The following is a 15,803-nucleotide window of genomic DNA, read 5'->3' as shown; positions in this document are numbered from 1 at the left end:
CTGTTCCAGAGACGCGGGCCAGTGGTGCCGCGCAGGTGAGCAGCAGGGCGTGGAGTCCCCTGGGGTTGCTTCTCACAGCCAGAGCCCAGGGCTGGGCCTTCTCCCTGGGGAGCAGGAAGTGGGTCAGGGCCTAGCTGCCTCTTGACTTGCCAGGGTCCCTGTTCCCTCCTCAGAAGTTACTCCTCCAACTTCAGGTAGTCAGACACCTGGGGGTGGGGGTGGGATGGGGCTGAGACAAAGGTAGAGGGACACACAGACGGCCCTATGGAGTCTGTGGAGTCAGGGAGACAAAGGTGTCCCCTCTGAGAGGGGAAACTGAGGCAAGATGCCCTCTGAGCCCTCCCTTTACCTCCATCCCTTTTTCCTATCTCACTTTGGACTTGGTCACTGACACTATTTTAGCTAAAAGGAAACTTACAAACTAAGGTTTCATTTTTATCTTGGGAGACACAGAGATATCCAGTGGCCCCAGGACTCAAACCCAGGTCCCCCAGACTCCTGGCCTGGTTTTGTCTCAGCCTCTGGCTTCATGCTGCTTTGTGTCCTTGTTTACATGTGTTTCCATGGAGACAGACACTGTGCAGGAGGACGGAGCTAGTCTGCAGGGTCACAATCCCCGAGTGGGACATGGGGCCTGCCGTGAATATGACACAGTTTGTGTTTTCAAGGAGGTGTGTGTGTGTGTGTGTGTGTGTATGTGTGTGTGCGTATGTGTGTGTGTGTGTGTGTATGTGTGTATGCGTATGTGTGTGTGTGTGTGTGAGAGAGAGAGAGAGAGATAGAGAGACATGTGAGCATACACAACTTGGATGGACTTGAGGGTGAGGTTAAATCCCTGGACAGACCACCCAGAGCATTGGGATGTCCCAGTGACCACAGAGGGCACCAGTGACATCTGAGAGGCTTAGGGATGTGGTCCCTAGGACAGGCCTGCACAGCTGAGATCAGCCTCGCCCCAAATCCAGTGGCACCCCCAACAGGTCACTCAGAGGGGCCTAGGAACCAGGAGAGACCAGTGCTGACTGGGAGGGTGGGAGCTGGGTGTCTCTGGTGATCCCCCCAACCCCCTTCTGCACAGAGCCAGGAGAATGTTTAGGTTGCTGGCCGTGGAGTCCTGTGTCCTGGGTGTCTCCAGCCTGTCCAGGGAAAGGAAGCACAGCTATGAAGGAGAGTCTGTGGGAGCCAGGTGCTGGGACACCTGGGTAAGTGCATGCATTACCATGCACAGGGACCCAGGTTCAAGCTCCTGGTCCCCACCTACAGAAGCACACTTCATGAATGGTGTCTCTCTCCTCTATCTCCCCCTCCCTCTCAATTTCTCTCTGTTCTATAAGATAAAATAAAGTTAAAAGAGAAAAAAGGGGGAGAAGCCGTGGGACCGGGTGCCCTGGTCTTCCTGCTGTGACCTGAGGCCAGTGACACCACTGGCTGGGCTTTGCCAGTCTTTCCTCCCAGGTGTCTGTGCGTCAGCTCCCAACACACTTCCAGCCAGACAGCTCCAGGATTGTGAAATCATCTGGGAGAAATGGGAGGCTTGAGAAAAGGCCCCGGGAAACACACGTTTGGAGGGAAGGGCCTCTAAAAATGGAGGAGGGGTGGGGCAGGAGTGTTGCTCCCAAGACAGAGAAATGGCGGCGGGAAGATTTCCTGGGGATGTGCGGCCCCTGCCCTGTTCTCCTGCTCCCGTCCCATCCCCTCTGCTCTGTGGCTTCATCTGTCTTTGAACAAATGCATTCCCTGCTGCTGACGACAGAGGAAGCCAAGTTCTTGAGACTTGGTGCTCCCCGGGATGGGTGGGGCCGGCAGCACCGAGAAGTCTCCCATTTCCACTCAGAGCCTGTGTTAGAAGCCCTGCCCCACCCCACCCCACAGCTGTGTGACCCTGAGCTTGTCGCGAACCCTCTCTGAGTCACGGTTTCCAGCTCATTCCTGCTGGGCTTCCTCAGCCCTGCCTCGCGGGGCTCACCACGATGGGACCTGTGAGATCACGGGCTTGTCCAGCTGGAGAGCGGCAGCCGTGTTCATCAGCTTCACCTGACACTGGGGTGTGTGTGTGTGTGGGGGGGTCCTAGTAACCCAGAGAGCTTACTTTACTTAAAAAAGTGTTTTACATGGAAACAAGTGTCTGAATGGGGGTCGACTTAGCAGGTAGAATGAATGCACGTCTTGTAGGCATCCCTAAAGCTGATGGAGTGAGTCAGTCTCTCTTTCTCTTTTAATATCTATTTTTTCATTTTCGTTGTCCTTTTTGTTTTATTGTTGTAGTTATTATTGTTGTCGTTGTTGGTGGGTAGGACAGAGAGAAATGGAGAGAGGAAGGGAAGACAGAGGGGGGAGAGAAAGACAGACACCTGCAGACCTGCTTCACTGCCTGTGAAGGGACTCCGTTGCAGGTGGGGAGCCGGGGGCTTGAACCGGGATCCTTACGCCGGTCCTTGCGCTTTGCGCCACCTGAATTTAACCCACTGCGCTACAGCCCGACTCCCCTCTCTCTTTCTTTTTCTCTCTCTCTCATTTGGATAGTACATGGCTCTGCCATGTGTGACCCAGGTTCAAAACCACCCCCAAGGTGTTGAAGAAAGCTTTGATGTAGTCTCTTCCCTTCCTGCTCTCTCTCTCTCTCTCTTTCCTTCATTGTCTCTGTGGTTTTGGAATCAGGGCAACTGCTGTGGTCATAAGACACTGAAGACTCATGGACACTGAAGGTTATAAAAGGACATGGAGGTTATAAAAAGACAGGCTGAGCTTTTGCCCCGTTGTGGCCTGGGGAGTTAGTTTAGCAGGTAGAGTGCAGGACTTACACTCTGGAGCCTGCGGTTTCTGCCCCTAGCACTGCGTATGCAGGAGTGGAGGGCTGGGCTCTATAAAATAGACAAAAACAGGTAAATCTTTAAAACCAAGCAAATAGGGACTGGGGGTGGCACACTTGTTTGAGTGCACACATTACCATGAGCAAGGACCCAGGTTCGAGCCCCTACTCCCCATGTGCAGGGGGGAGGCTTAATGAGTGGTGAAGCGGTGCTGCAGGTGTCTCTGTGTCTGTCTTCTCTCTCTGTTTCTCTCCGTTCTATCAAATGAAAAGGATCACATAAGCATACTGCCATGCCCCTTAAAACAAACAAGCAGGGGGGTGGTCACGCTGTAGCGCACATGGGTTAAGCGCACATGGAACGAAACTCAAGGACCGGCGTAAGGATCCCGGTTTGAGTCCTGGACTCCCCACCTGCAGGGGAGTCACTTCACAGGCGGTGAAGCAGGTCTGCAGGCGTCTGTCTTTCTCTCCTCCCTCTCTGTCTTCCCCTCCTCTCTCCATTTCTCTGTCGTATCCCACAAGAATGACAGCAATGACAACAATAACAACCACAACAACGATAAAAACAACAAGGGCAACAAAAAGGAAAATAAATAGATAAAAAATAAAACAAACAAGCAAACCCTCTGAGTGAGCCTTTGTCTTATAGTTGGAGAAGGTGCCTCAGTGGGTAGAGCGCAGGACTTGCCTGCAGGAGGAGCCAAGCTCCTTCCCTGGAAGTGCAGATGCTGGAGCGATGCTCTCTGGTGTCTCTCTCGTAGAAGAAACAAACAAACAAAAAAGCATCTTTAAAACCAGACGAGCAGGGGCCAGGTGGTGGCGCACCTGGTTGAGCACACACGTCAAAACCAAACAAGCCAAAGTTCTGGCTTGCCTGGGCAAGAGCGCTGGAGACACTTGTGCTTGACTGGAAGCCCAGTCGTCTGCTCTTGTCTGTCGGGGGCATGGTGGAGGGCGGAGGCTCCGCTGGAAGCCGGGACAGTGGGACGGCCCTGGTGGCAGCCGTGGTTCCCACTGTGCTGTCCCAGCTACTTCCCAGGCGTCTGTCCATCCCTGGGGTGTGGACTGGGTGCCGCTGTCTGCCAAGAACCTGCCTTGAGGCCGGCGTTCTAAAGGCCGCCCCCATGTTGTGGGTTCACTTTCTGAGGTTCTAGCTGCCTCTGGTCCAATTACGTAAAAGCTGTTATGATCAGTAACTTAGAAATTGCATCGTGGTGTTTCTTATGGTGTCTTACTGTTGCTGTTCTATTTTTACCCTTTGTTCTTGCTGATCTCTGACTATAAGAGACTTTATCAGGATTTACACTATTTACGTAGTGTATTAAAGATTAGTCTATTGGTACTGTTCAAGATTTCAGACGTCCATGGGAGATCTTAGAATATTTGGTTTGGGGGGCTGAGCAGTGGCCCTACTTTGCTGAGTCACGGCTGAGAATTTAGCCCAGAACAAGGGGGAGACCTACCCCCTCCCTGGAACTAGGACCCTCCCCATGCTGGCCCTGTCATCTCTTCCTGCCTCCCTGGGGGTCCTCAGCCCCACTGGGGTCTCTCAGAGGGGCTGAGCAGGACCAGGGAGTGGAGTTGTGCCCTCTGAAGACAGGGCCCAGGAGATGGTGTCGGGTGTGGGTTCCTGTGAGGAGGATGGGTGGGGTGGAGAAGGGCAGCAGACACTGGGTTCTTGCCTCCGTGTTTCTTCACCAAGTGACTTGGTTCCCTGAGTCTGTCTCCTGGTCTGAAAAGTAAGTTGTCTGCCATCTGCATTGGAATAAGGGAGAATCTTAAAAGGCAGCGTTTGGCAAAGTGCTCAGCTGCTGTAACACATAAGGAGATATGTTCTTGTAGAAAGTGACGTCTTCTTTTAAACCAAAGACGGAATCTGTACACTGCCTGGCTTTCTTATCTGGGAGTGGAAATTTTCTCTCTGCTGATGCCTTCCAGGATTTCTCTTCCCAGAGCCCTGTGGATAACAGCTTCCTGTTTGTAATGGCTTGAGCTGGCCCAGGGCTTGCTGGAGTCTCGGTCAGATTCTGAGCACCCTTTGCCTCCCTCCAAAGGCCAGGTGGGCATGGCTGTGGAAGGCTCTTCCTCCAGCGCCTGGTAAATGGCAGTACTCCCCTGGGCACACTGGCATGTCGTGGGTCATCGGTGACTCTTCTTTGTAATTCTTGGAATCTGTTACTGTTTGTAGTATTTATGAACTGTTATTATCATTAACAATTAAGACTGGGACCTTGAAAAAGTAGTTCCATTGGCAGAGTCTTTGAGCATTTAAAAAAATATTTATTTTATTTATTTATTCTCTTTTGTTGCCCTAGTTGTTTTATTGTTGTAGTTATTATTGTTGTTGTTATTGATGTCGTTGTTGTTGGATAGGAGAGAGAGAAATGGAGAGAGGAGGGGAAGACAGAGAGGGAGAGAGAAAGGCAGACACTTGTAGACCTGCTTTACCGCCTGTGAAGCGATTCCCCTGCAGGTGGGGTGCCGGGGGCTTGAACCGGGATCCTTACAACTGCCCTTGTGCTTTGTGCTACGTACACTTAACCCGCGGCGCTACCGCCCGACTCCCTTTTTTTTTTGCTCCTGGGAATAGTCAAAATCCCTGGTCTTAGGACTCTGCTATGCACCTGCCCGCAGGTGTGCTGAGTCGCACATGCCCCACATCATTTGCCAGGTAAAGAAGGGACACGTGGAGCTGAGGAGACAGCATAATGGCTATGCCTGAGCCTCCGAGGTCCCTGGTTCAATTCACGGCACCACCATCAGCCAGAGCCGAGCAGTACTCTGGTGCCTCTCTCTCTCTGCCTCTTTCTTTCTGTCTCTCTCTGTCTCTGTCTCTCTTGTTAAAATAAAATAAAGTACTAGAAAATAAAGAAAGGACACATTGTCCCCCAGAGTGGCTATAAAGGCAAGCTTTGCTTGTCCTGGGCGAATGCCATGGTACAGAACGGGGCACCTGGTGATCTCTCTGGAAGCAGTGAGCCCTTATTTAACTTGTAGTTTATAAGGTCTCAGAAGTGGGGGCTCTGAATGAAGTGATAACCTGAGCAGGGCTGCCAGATGGCACAGGAGTGATGTTCCTTTAGCAGAGCTCTGTCCACAAAGGTACCCCCAGACTGCTAGAATCCTCCTTTTTAAAGTCTTTTATTTCTGTATTAAGTAAACAGAGAGAAATCGAGAGGAAAGGGGGAGACAGAGAGGGAGAGAGAAGGAAAGAAGACAGCTGTAGCACCGCTTCAGTGTTTGTGAAGCTGCCCCCCTGCAGGTGAAGACTGAGGACTTGAACCCGGGTCCTTGCACATGGCGATGTGTGCGCTCAACCAGGTGTGCCACTGCCTGGTCCCAGCTCCAGACTTCTAGACAAAAACCCAAAGACTTAAAAATATTCAACAACCTCATTCATTCATTCATTCATTCATTCATTCATTCATTCATTCTCCAGCTTAGCTCAGTGTAGACTCTCAGGTGGCTCAAGTCTCTCCAATATTTCTGGGTACAAGACGGGGGCTACCCAGGTTGCATGGCACACACCCCCACACTCACTTTTTTTTCTTTTTTAATTAGTGATTTAATACTGCTTTTCAAAATTACAAGATAACAGGGGTATAATTCCACACTTTCCCCATCACCAGAGTTCTGTGTCCCGTCCCCTCCATTCCCTGTTACTGCAGTCGTTCTGCCAACATCACAGACATGGGCTGACTAACCCCCACCCCATCTGTATATCCTTTTATTTCCTATGCTTCTGCTCTCTCTTCCTTTCTAAGTCACATCTACACCTGTTCCTGCTGAGTGTCCTTCCCTTTTTTCCTCTTCTCTCTCTGGGTCCTTCTTCTTCTAGCGTTTGCCCTTCTTCCGTAGCCAGTCAACAGCGTCAGGTTGAGCCTGATGTCAAGTTTCTCTGGGTCCTGATGGAACTAGATTCCAGAACCCTCTAGTCATTTTCCCCTGATGTTTCTCCTCCTCTGGGAGTATGGGCCAAAATTCTTTTTGGGATGCAGAAAGTGGGAATTCTGGCTTCTGTAATTGCTTCTCACTGGACATGGGCATTGACAGGTAGATCCACACCCCCACTATGTTTCTCTCATTCCCTAGTCAGCCAGGGCTCTGGGGAGGTGAGGTTCCAGGAAGCACTGGTGAGGTTGTCTGCCCGTGGAGTTCAGGATGGAATCATAGTAGTGTGTGCAGCTTGGTGGCAGATTGTTGGAGTTGAAAGGCTGAATGCAAATTCAAATCCGAAAGGCAATGCAGCAAGACGTGGTCTGGTGGCCTGGTTGCACTGATTTAGTTGAGGTCAGTAGAGGCAGCATCTCAGGGTCAGGGATCGAGAGGAGAGGCCTCAAGAAATACAAGCAAAGTCTCAGAGGTTCCAAGACTGGATAAATAATGGACTTCTTTTTGCCTCCAGGGTTATCTCTGGGGCCCGGTGCCTGCACTAGGAATCCACTGCTCCTGGTGGCTGGGGCATGCACATAGGCCAGTGAAGCTCATGGTCACATCCCAAGGATGTGGGTGGGTGGGTGGCGGGGGAGAGAGGGGGTCCTGGAGTCCCTGGAGAAAACACCTGCAGGTTTGGCGAGAACGCAACACTCTGAAGTGATGTTCTTCTAGGGCCTGCAGTGGCTCTCCTCTCACTAGAGGACAGAAGCTTTGCTTCTGAAGGCTGAGGGGAGAGCCTGCAAGGCTGCCCATGTGCTCCCCAGATGTGGCTCCAGAGGTTTCTAACCTTTTCGAGCTGAGTGGTGCTGAAGATCCCCTGGTGCTGATTTAGGACTGGCTTGGCTTGGCTTGGCTCTGTAATAATGACTCGAGCAGATGGGAGAGGCGTGGGGGCTCTGTTTTAGCTGGTGGGAGCCAGGCTGGTCTTTTGCAAAGAGAGATGCTCAGTTTCCCTGACCTGGGGTGCTGGTCATCTTCAGAGTGATAGGTTCCTTGCTTTGCATGAGAAATTAAAAAAGGAAAAAGTATCATCACCCCCCCCCCCAGATTCCAAGCTGTTATTCCTGAGAAGGCTGTCAATGCATCTAAATTCATCAAGAGATGACCACTCAGAGAATAGCAATCCAGGGGGCCTGAGGTGCTGCGTGACAGGCGTGTCCTCCATATGAGGACATTAGATGTTCAAATCCCCTCTTTTACCGTGACTCCATGTTTCTGCTCTCCCAGCCCCTGGTGTTGGGTGGACACCACAAAGCCTCAGGGTCCACTGAACCCTGCTCCAGTGTAATTACTGGAACTGCCAAGCCCCTCCGGCCTTTCTCCACTCTGGCATGGGTGCCAGCTCTGGAATATTCTGTTCCTAAGCGCTGACACTCCCCGTCAGTCCACAAACCACAGAGTGGCCTGACATGTGAGGTCTTTATGAAGCTGGCTGGCTGGGACCCCAGCTGACCAGGGGCTTATCCCCCTGGCCACCTTCCCTGACACCCAAGATCACACCATCCTTGGGTCTCTGGGACCCAGATGTGCTCTCTGAGCACAGGTGAGAGATTGCCTGCCTGCACACCTTGCTCAGGAAAGTTTTATTTGGGAAATAATTCCCGACTTAGAGAGAAGCTATAAGAATAGTACAAAGAGAGGGCCAGGGGGTAGTGCAGAGGGATAAGCACACATGGCACAAAGTGCAAGGACCAGGGAGTTGGGCGGTAGCGCAGCAGGTTAAGTGCATGTGGCGCAAAGCTCAAGGATCTGCATAAGGATCCCGGTTCGAGGCCCCGGCTCCCCACCTGCAGGGGAGTCACTTCACAGATGGTGAAGCAGGTCTGCAGGTGTCTATCTTTCTCTCCCCCTCTTTGTCTTCCCCTCCTCTCTCCATTTCTCTCTGTCCTATCCAACAACAATGACATCAATAACAACAATAATAGCTACAACAGTAAAACAACAAGGGCAACAAAAGGGAATAAATAAATAAATAGAAATTAAAAAAAAATTTTTAAAGTGCAAGGACCGGCATAAGGATCCCATTTCGAGCCCCCGGCTCCCCACCTGCGGGGTGGGGGTGGCGTGGGGGGGAGTCACTTCACAAACAGTGAAGCAGGTCTGCAGGTGTCTGTTTTTCTCTCCCCCTTTCTGTCTTCCCCTCCTCTCTCGATTTCTCTTTGTTCTATTCAACAACAATAACAACAGCCACCACCACCACCACAACAACAACGGCAACAAAATGGGAAATAATGGACTCCAGAAGTAGTGGATTCGTAGTGTAGGCACCAAGCCCCAGCGAGAACCCTGGGCAGATTCCCCTATTGTTGGCGTCTCACCCTGTGCTCTGTCAAGTCCTCTCTCTAGATATAGAACTGTGGATTATGCACAGATCCCAGCAGAACACACACACACACACACACACACACACACACACACACTCATCACTCTTTTCCTGAGTCATTGGAGAGCAAGTTAAAGCAGTAACACCAGCCCTCGCCAGACAACTCGCCCCTAGTTCACTCTCCCCAAACAGGGACACTCTCCTGAGCATGCCTGGTGTCCCTGGTCCCCGGCCCATCACACCTTCCCAGATGGCCTTGGCTTGGAGGAAACCTGTGCTCTAGCATTTGATCTTCTCTGACAGGATCACAGTTTTCTCTGGTCTTCATTGTGGGATTCTCTTGTATTTTTAAACTTCTTTATTGAAGACTGATGGACATATAGAAAACCGTGCATGTGTGGTCCGGGAGGTGGCTCAGTAGATAAAGCATTGAATTCTCAACCATGAGGTCCTGAGTTCAAAATCTCTGGCAGCGCATGTACCAGAGTGATGTCTGGTTCTTTCTCCTATCTCTTTCATGAATAAATAAGTTAAAAAAAAACTGTGCTTAAACATTAACAGGGAAAATTGCATCTAGCCAGATCTTTATCATAAGGTTATTTATAATAGCTAAAACGCAGAAAGGTCTGCTGACAGATAGAAAAGATAGAAAAGAAAAGATAGAAAAGATGTGTTTTTTATTTTATTAATTCTTAATTAAAAAAAAATTTAATGCTCATTTATTCATTTTCCCTTTTTTGTTGCCCTTCTTGTTTTATTGCTGTAGTTATTGTTGTTGTTATTGATGTCGTCGTTGTTGGATAGGACAGAGAGAAATGGAGAGAGGAGGGGAAAGACAGAGGGGGAGAGAAAGAGAGACACCTGCAGACCTGCTTCACCACCTGTGAAGCGACCCCCCTGCAGGTGGGGAGCCGGGGGCTTGAACTCGGATCCTTCCGCCGGTCCTTGCACTTTGTGCCACCTGCGCTTAACCGCTGCCTGACTACCAAGATGTGTTTTTTAAATACTTTTTTTGTTTTGTTTTGTTTTTTCACTTTTTAAATTATTTATTCCCTTTTGTTGCCCTTGTTGTTTTATTGTTATAGTTATTACTGTTGTTGTTATTGATGTCGTCGTTGTTGGTAGGACAGAGAGAAATGGAGAGAGGAGGGGAAGACAGAGAGGGGGAAAGAAAGACACCTGCAGACCTGCTTCACCGCCTGTGAAGTGACTCCCCTGCAGGTGGGAATCTGGGGGCTTGAACCAGGATCCTTACACCTAATACTTATTTTTTAATGAGAGAGATACAGAGAGAAGAACCAGAACCCTGCTCAGCTCTGGCTAATTAATGGTGGTGCTGGGGATTAAATTTGGGACCTCAGACCCTCAGTCATGAATTTTTTTTGTGACATCATCATCATGCTGTCTCTCTAGCCCAGTACAGTAGATTTATACCTTAGAATACTACTCAGCTAAAAAAAAAAAATCATGGAACCAGGCATTAGCATACCTGGTTAAGTGCTCAAACTATAGTGCTGATAAGTGATAAATGGACAAAAAGAACTTAAGGAAATAGGGAGTCGGGTGGTAGCGCAGCAAAATGTACATGGCGCAAAGTGCAAGGACCGGTGTAAAGATCCTGGTTCGAGCCCCAGCTCTCCACCAGCAGGGGAGTCACTTCACAGGCGGTGAAGCAGGTCTGCAGGTGTCTGTCTTTCTCTCCCCCTCTCTGTCTTCCCCTCCTCTCTCCATTTCTCTCTGTCCTATCCAACAATGACGACAACAATAAAACAACAAGGGCAACAAAAGTGAATAAATAAGTAAATAAAATATTTTTTAAAAAAGGTAGTTAAAAAAATAAGTCAAGGAAATAAAGCAGTGGACCTTAACAGGAGAGCTGAGGTGACATGAGGGAGAGGGGCTGGGGGGTGGGGTGGGAGATAAGACAGAGGGGTATAAAAAATAGAAAAAAAAAGCTTGATATATGTAAGTCTATTTTTTAAAACTTTCTTCATTGGGGGATTAATATTTTACAGTCAACAGTAAAAGAAATACAACAGTTTATACATGCATAACATTTCTCAGTTTTCCACAGAACAATACAGCCTCCACTATGTAAGTCTCTTTTTTATTTGTTGTTTTTTATTTTATAGGATTACAGAGTTTATAGTTCCAAATCACAGCCACCAGTAAAGCTCTTTGTTCCCACCCTCCTAGCTCTTCTGAAGCATGCCAATCTAAAAATAGCTGTCCGTAGTCAATATATCCATCTCAGTGCGTGTGGGGCTAAGCGTCACCTTGATGACATCTCAGCCACTGAGACACTCGTCTGTCACCTCCCAAAGTTTCCTTGTGCTGCCTTTTCTGTTGTTGTTGTTACTACTGGCTGTCGGGGTTTCGTTGGCTCCTGGTGGACACTCTCCCCTCACCCCACCTTATTTTTTTAGACAGAAGATGAAAGTCAGGGAGAAAGACACCGCAGCCCTGTTTTCACCACTTATGAAGCTTGTCCTTTGCACGGTGCTCCCATATGGTGGCCCAGGGCTCGAACCTGGGTCCTTGCATTGGCTCAGGTAGGCATTCCATCAGGTGAGCCTCTCCCAGTCTCTGCTATGATGATGATGATGATGATGATGATGACATTATTGGTGTTTCCTATTTAACGAACGTGGGCAGGGGGAGGGTCCCTGGGCCTCTTCCTGTGGTGAAGCCCCTCATGTCTAGCAGGCTCTGAGATGGGCGTGAGTGTCTTCCTCCCGGTGCTGGCCCTCTGCCTTGGCCTCTGAAGGACCGTGAGTCATGACCCTCTGGAGAAGCACTTGTTGTCACAAGCTTCCCGCCTGGCATTCTGGGAACCCACCCTGTGCCGGCCTCTGCGAAATTTACAGGGGCCGGCCAGCAGCTGGCGGTGGCAGCTGGTGGTTAAACTCTGCTGAAGTTTGTCCTCCCTCTGAGAAATGCTTCTGGCACTCCATCCCAGCCAGCACCACCCACGGGGGCTCTGAGAGTCCTCTGTGGCCTCTTCCTGCTGGTCCAGGAAGAGCTGCTTTGTAAGAAGCCCTGCACTCCCCCCAGCATCAGCAGTGCCCCTGCTTCCAGCATCTGGACCTAAACTAAACAGGAGGGAGTAAGAGAGGAAGGCACAGAGTTGATAGAAAAGGGGTGGGTTTTCTCAGTCAGACTTCTGTTTGACATACTTATTGTTATTTTAAAAAATATATTTATTTATTCCCTTTTGTTACCCTTGTTGTTTTATTGTTGTAGTTATTGATGTCATTGTTGGATAGAACAGAGAGAAATGGAGAGAGGAGGGGAAGACAAGAGGGGGAGAGAAAGACAGACACCTGCAGACCTGCTTCACCGCCTGTGAAGAGACTCCCCAGCCGGGGGCTTGAACCAGGATCCTTACACCGGTCCTTGCACTTTGCACCACATGCACTTAACCCGCTGCACTACTGCCCGACTCCCACTTATTGTTATTTTATTTTATTTTTTTTTTAATTTAAAATTTTTTAAAAAATATTTATTTTATTTATTCCCTTTTGTTGCCCTTGTTGTTTTATTGTTGTAGTTATTATTGTTGTTGTCGTTATTGGATAGGACAGAGAGAAATGGAGAGAGGAGGGGAAGACAGAGAGGAGGAGAGAAAGATAGACACCTGCAGACCTGCTTCACCGCCTGTGAAGCGACTCCCCTGCAGGTGGGGAGCCGGGGTTCAAAATGGGATCCTTATGCCGGTCCTTGTGCTTTGCGCCACCTGCGCTTAACCCGCTGCGCTACAGCCCGACTCCCCCCACTTATTGTTATTTTTTTTAAATATATTTATTTATTTTTATTTTGGTAGGACAAAGAGACATTGAGAAGGGAGAGATAGATAGATAGATAGATAGACAGACAGACAGACTGACTGACAGACCTGCAGCACTGTTTTACCACTTGTGAAACCTTTCCCCTGCATCTGGGGACAGGGACTTGAACCCAGATCTTTATGCATGGCAGTGTGTGCACTCAACCATGTGCACCACTGCCCAGCCCCGATAGACTTACTATTTATAGTTTCTGAGACGAGAGAATGAGAGGCCAGTGCACTGCTCAGCTCTGGCATGTGTGGAATGAGGCAGTGCCGGCCGGGGATGGAAACCAGGGGTTTGAAGCACACGAGTCCTGTGGCTAATACTGGGCTGTCTTCTCTGTTTCTGTTAGTCCTGAAGAGCAGTTTCACGTGATACGGTAAATGCTGGGAGACAGCATAACAGTTCTGCCAAAGACTCCTGCCTGAGACTCTGAGGTTCCAGGTTCAATCACCAGCACAACCATAACTCAGAGCTGAGCAGTGCTCTGGAATCCACTGCTCCTGGTGGCCATTTCCCCCCTCCCCTATTTTATTGGATAGGACAGAGAGAAATTGAGAGAGGAGGGGGACGTAGAGAGACACCTGCAGACCTGCTTCACTACTTGCGAAGCATCTGCCCTGCAGATGAGGAGCTAGGGGCTTGAACCCGGATCCTTTCGCATTGTGACATGTGCACTCAACCAGGTGCGCCACCGCCCGGCCCTTATTTATTTATTTCTACATAGAAGGTGAGACACTAAAATAAAAAAAAAAATTCTGGGTGGAGGATGAGGGTAGATTTTCAGCTTTGCTATAGGAGGTGGAGGGTAGGGACAGTGTGAGACACAGAGATGGAAGGTGAGACAGAGAGCTAGAGAAGCACCACAGAGGAATCCAGAGGGCGGGCAATACGGGAGAGAGGAAGAGAGACACTTGCAGACCTGCTTCACCACTCAGGAAGTCTCCCTTCCTGAGGCTTAAGACCAGGGGCTTGAACCCGGGTCCTCGTTCACTGTAACTTACGCAGCCTACCAGCTACACCGTCACCAGGCCCTTTGTTCAAGTTTTACGCAGTCTCAAGTGAGTCCACGCTGCCTCCCCCGGAGGAGCTGTCCTGCTGGCTCTCTCCTGCTTGTGATCACAGGTGCATTGAATATCCCTGCTCCTCTCCTTGGACTGTGTGTCTGGCAATAGCCTGTCTGTGTTAAAAGAAGCGGAGTCTTCCGGAGCTTTCAAACTGGCATCAGACTCCTGGGGCTCTGTTTCTCTGCTCAGCTCCTTTGACTGTGGAGAGCTGCTGTTGTCCGCACTCATGGATTCTCCTGGTTCCGATCCATCCGGAGAGTCTGCCCTCTCTCCTCCTCTGGGCCCTTCCTGCTTTCCTTTCTCCTTGAACCCAGTTCTCTGAACCCTCCAGCGGGGACTTAACAATGTTAGGATTGTGTCCAGGGGATTTGGAGTGGTGGGTGAGATGGAAATCTCACTAGATTGCTGAGCGTAAATAGCAGTGTGTGGGCACAGGCATTTGCTCGTCCGGTCGTGTCAGAATAGTTTCAGAAAATTCACCCTGGGCCTGCCTCCTGCCTGTCTCGTCGCACAGATGCTCTGTGGAAGCCGTGGACGGATTCCTTAGCGAGGTACCGGTCCCCCCCCCCTTGGGCCAGCCCTGGGACCTGGTGCCTCCCCACCTCTCCCATACTGGCTTTCTTTGTCTGCAACTGGGCTCCAGGAACCTGGAGGAGAAAACTGGAGTTCTCCCTACTCTGCACACCCACATGGGGGCTCCCTGTTCCAGGGGTCACACTTCTCTCCCCCCCATTCTTCTGCCTTTGGGCCATAGCACAGTCTGGGGGTAAGACCATGCCTCCTGCAGTCAGGCTTGGGTGTGTGTCTTGGTTTTTGCTTCCAGCTAGCTGTGCAACCTGGGGTAAGTTCCGCAGCCTCTCTGGGCCTTCGTTTTCATGTCTGTAAGAAAGGGTGGCGATGCTCCCCCTGCCTCACAGGGTAGTTGTGAGGTTCAGGTTTGGTGCCATGGGTGGGCACTTAGTTTCTGGCACATCATCAGTGATGTGAACACTGACAGTGAGTCAGCCTGAGTGCCCAGCTTTGAGCCCATGTCACCACACAGGAATAGCACTGGGGGAAGCTCCAGTTCCCTCTCTGTCTCTCTCAGTTAAAAAGTTGGCTCAGGAGATGTGAAATCATGCATGTGTAAGACCCAGCTCTGTACACAGACCAGTGTTACTTCAATCATTGCCCACCCAAACTCAGGTCTTGTGTTTTGTTGGTCTTGTTCAGTGGCTCACAAATGAGCCTGAGTGGCCCCACAAAAGGGGTGTCACTTCGACCCCTCCTCTCTGCAAGGGAGCTACCTATTTATAGCCTTTTGACCATCTGCACCTTTTTTACTTAGTGGTTACAAAGCAGTGACTAGACTTTACTAAAAGTTGACTTTATTTATCTTGTATGTGGTAGAGAAAGAGTTCCACACAAGAGGGGGAGGAGACAGGGAGGGAGGGAAGTGGGGGGGGGGGAGAAAACTGAAGATCATTCTGGTACAGAGTGAAAATAGGAGGGGCTGGGTGATCTGAGACCAAACTGAGAGCCTGAGGCTTGCAAGTCCTGCACTCTCACTAGCTGAGCTAGTTCCCTGATCACTCCTTACTCTGTATTGTTCATTTTATTTTTATTTGTTTCCAGCCAGAGTCTAGGTGTCTGCAGGAAGAATCAGCTGCTTTGAGCAGCCGTGTTTTAAGCCCCCCCTTTTTTCGCCTCCTGGGTTATCGCTGGGGCTCGATCAGAATCCACTGCTCCTGGAGGCCATTTTTCCCCTTTTGTTGCCCTTGTTGTTCATCGTTGCTGTTTTTATTATTGTTGTTACTGCTGTCTGTTGTTGGATAGGACAGAGAGTAGTGGAGAGA

The 15,803-nt window shown here is 49.9% G+C and overlaps 1 protein-coding gene across 11 annotated transcripts in view; it reads left to right on the top strand.

Moving 5' to 3' along the window:
- The window catches only part of TACC2 (transforming acidic coiled-coil containing protein 2), a 204,704-nt gene that overhangs the window by 66,406 nt on the left and 122,495 nt on the right, over positions 1 to 15,803 (top strand). The window lies entirely within an intron of this gene.

This window comes from Erinaceus europaeus, chromosome 14, assembly GCF_950295315.1.
Source record: "Erinaceus europaeus chromosome 14, mEriEur2.1, whole genome shotgun sequence".
In the NCBI taxonomy this organism is placed as follows: domain Eukaryota; kingdom Metazoa; phylum Chordata; class Mammalia; order Eulipotyphla; family Erinaceidae; genus Erinaceus; species Erinaceus europaeus.
Note: the sequence above shows the minus strand (reverse complement) of the source record. Positions and strands in the feature narration are given on the sequence as shown.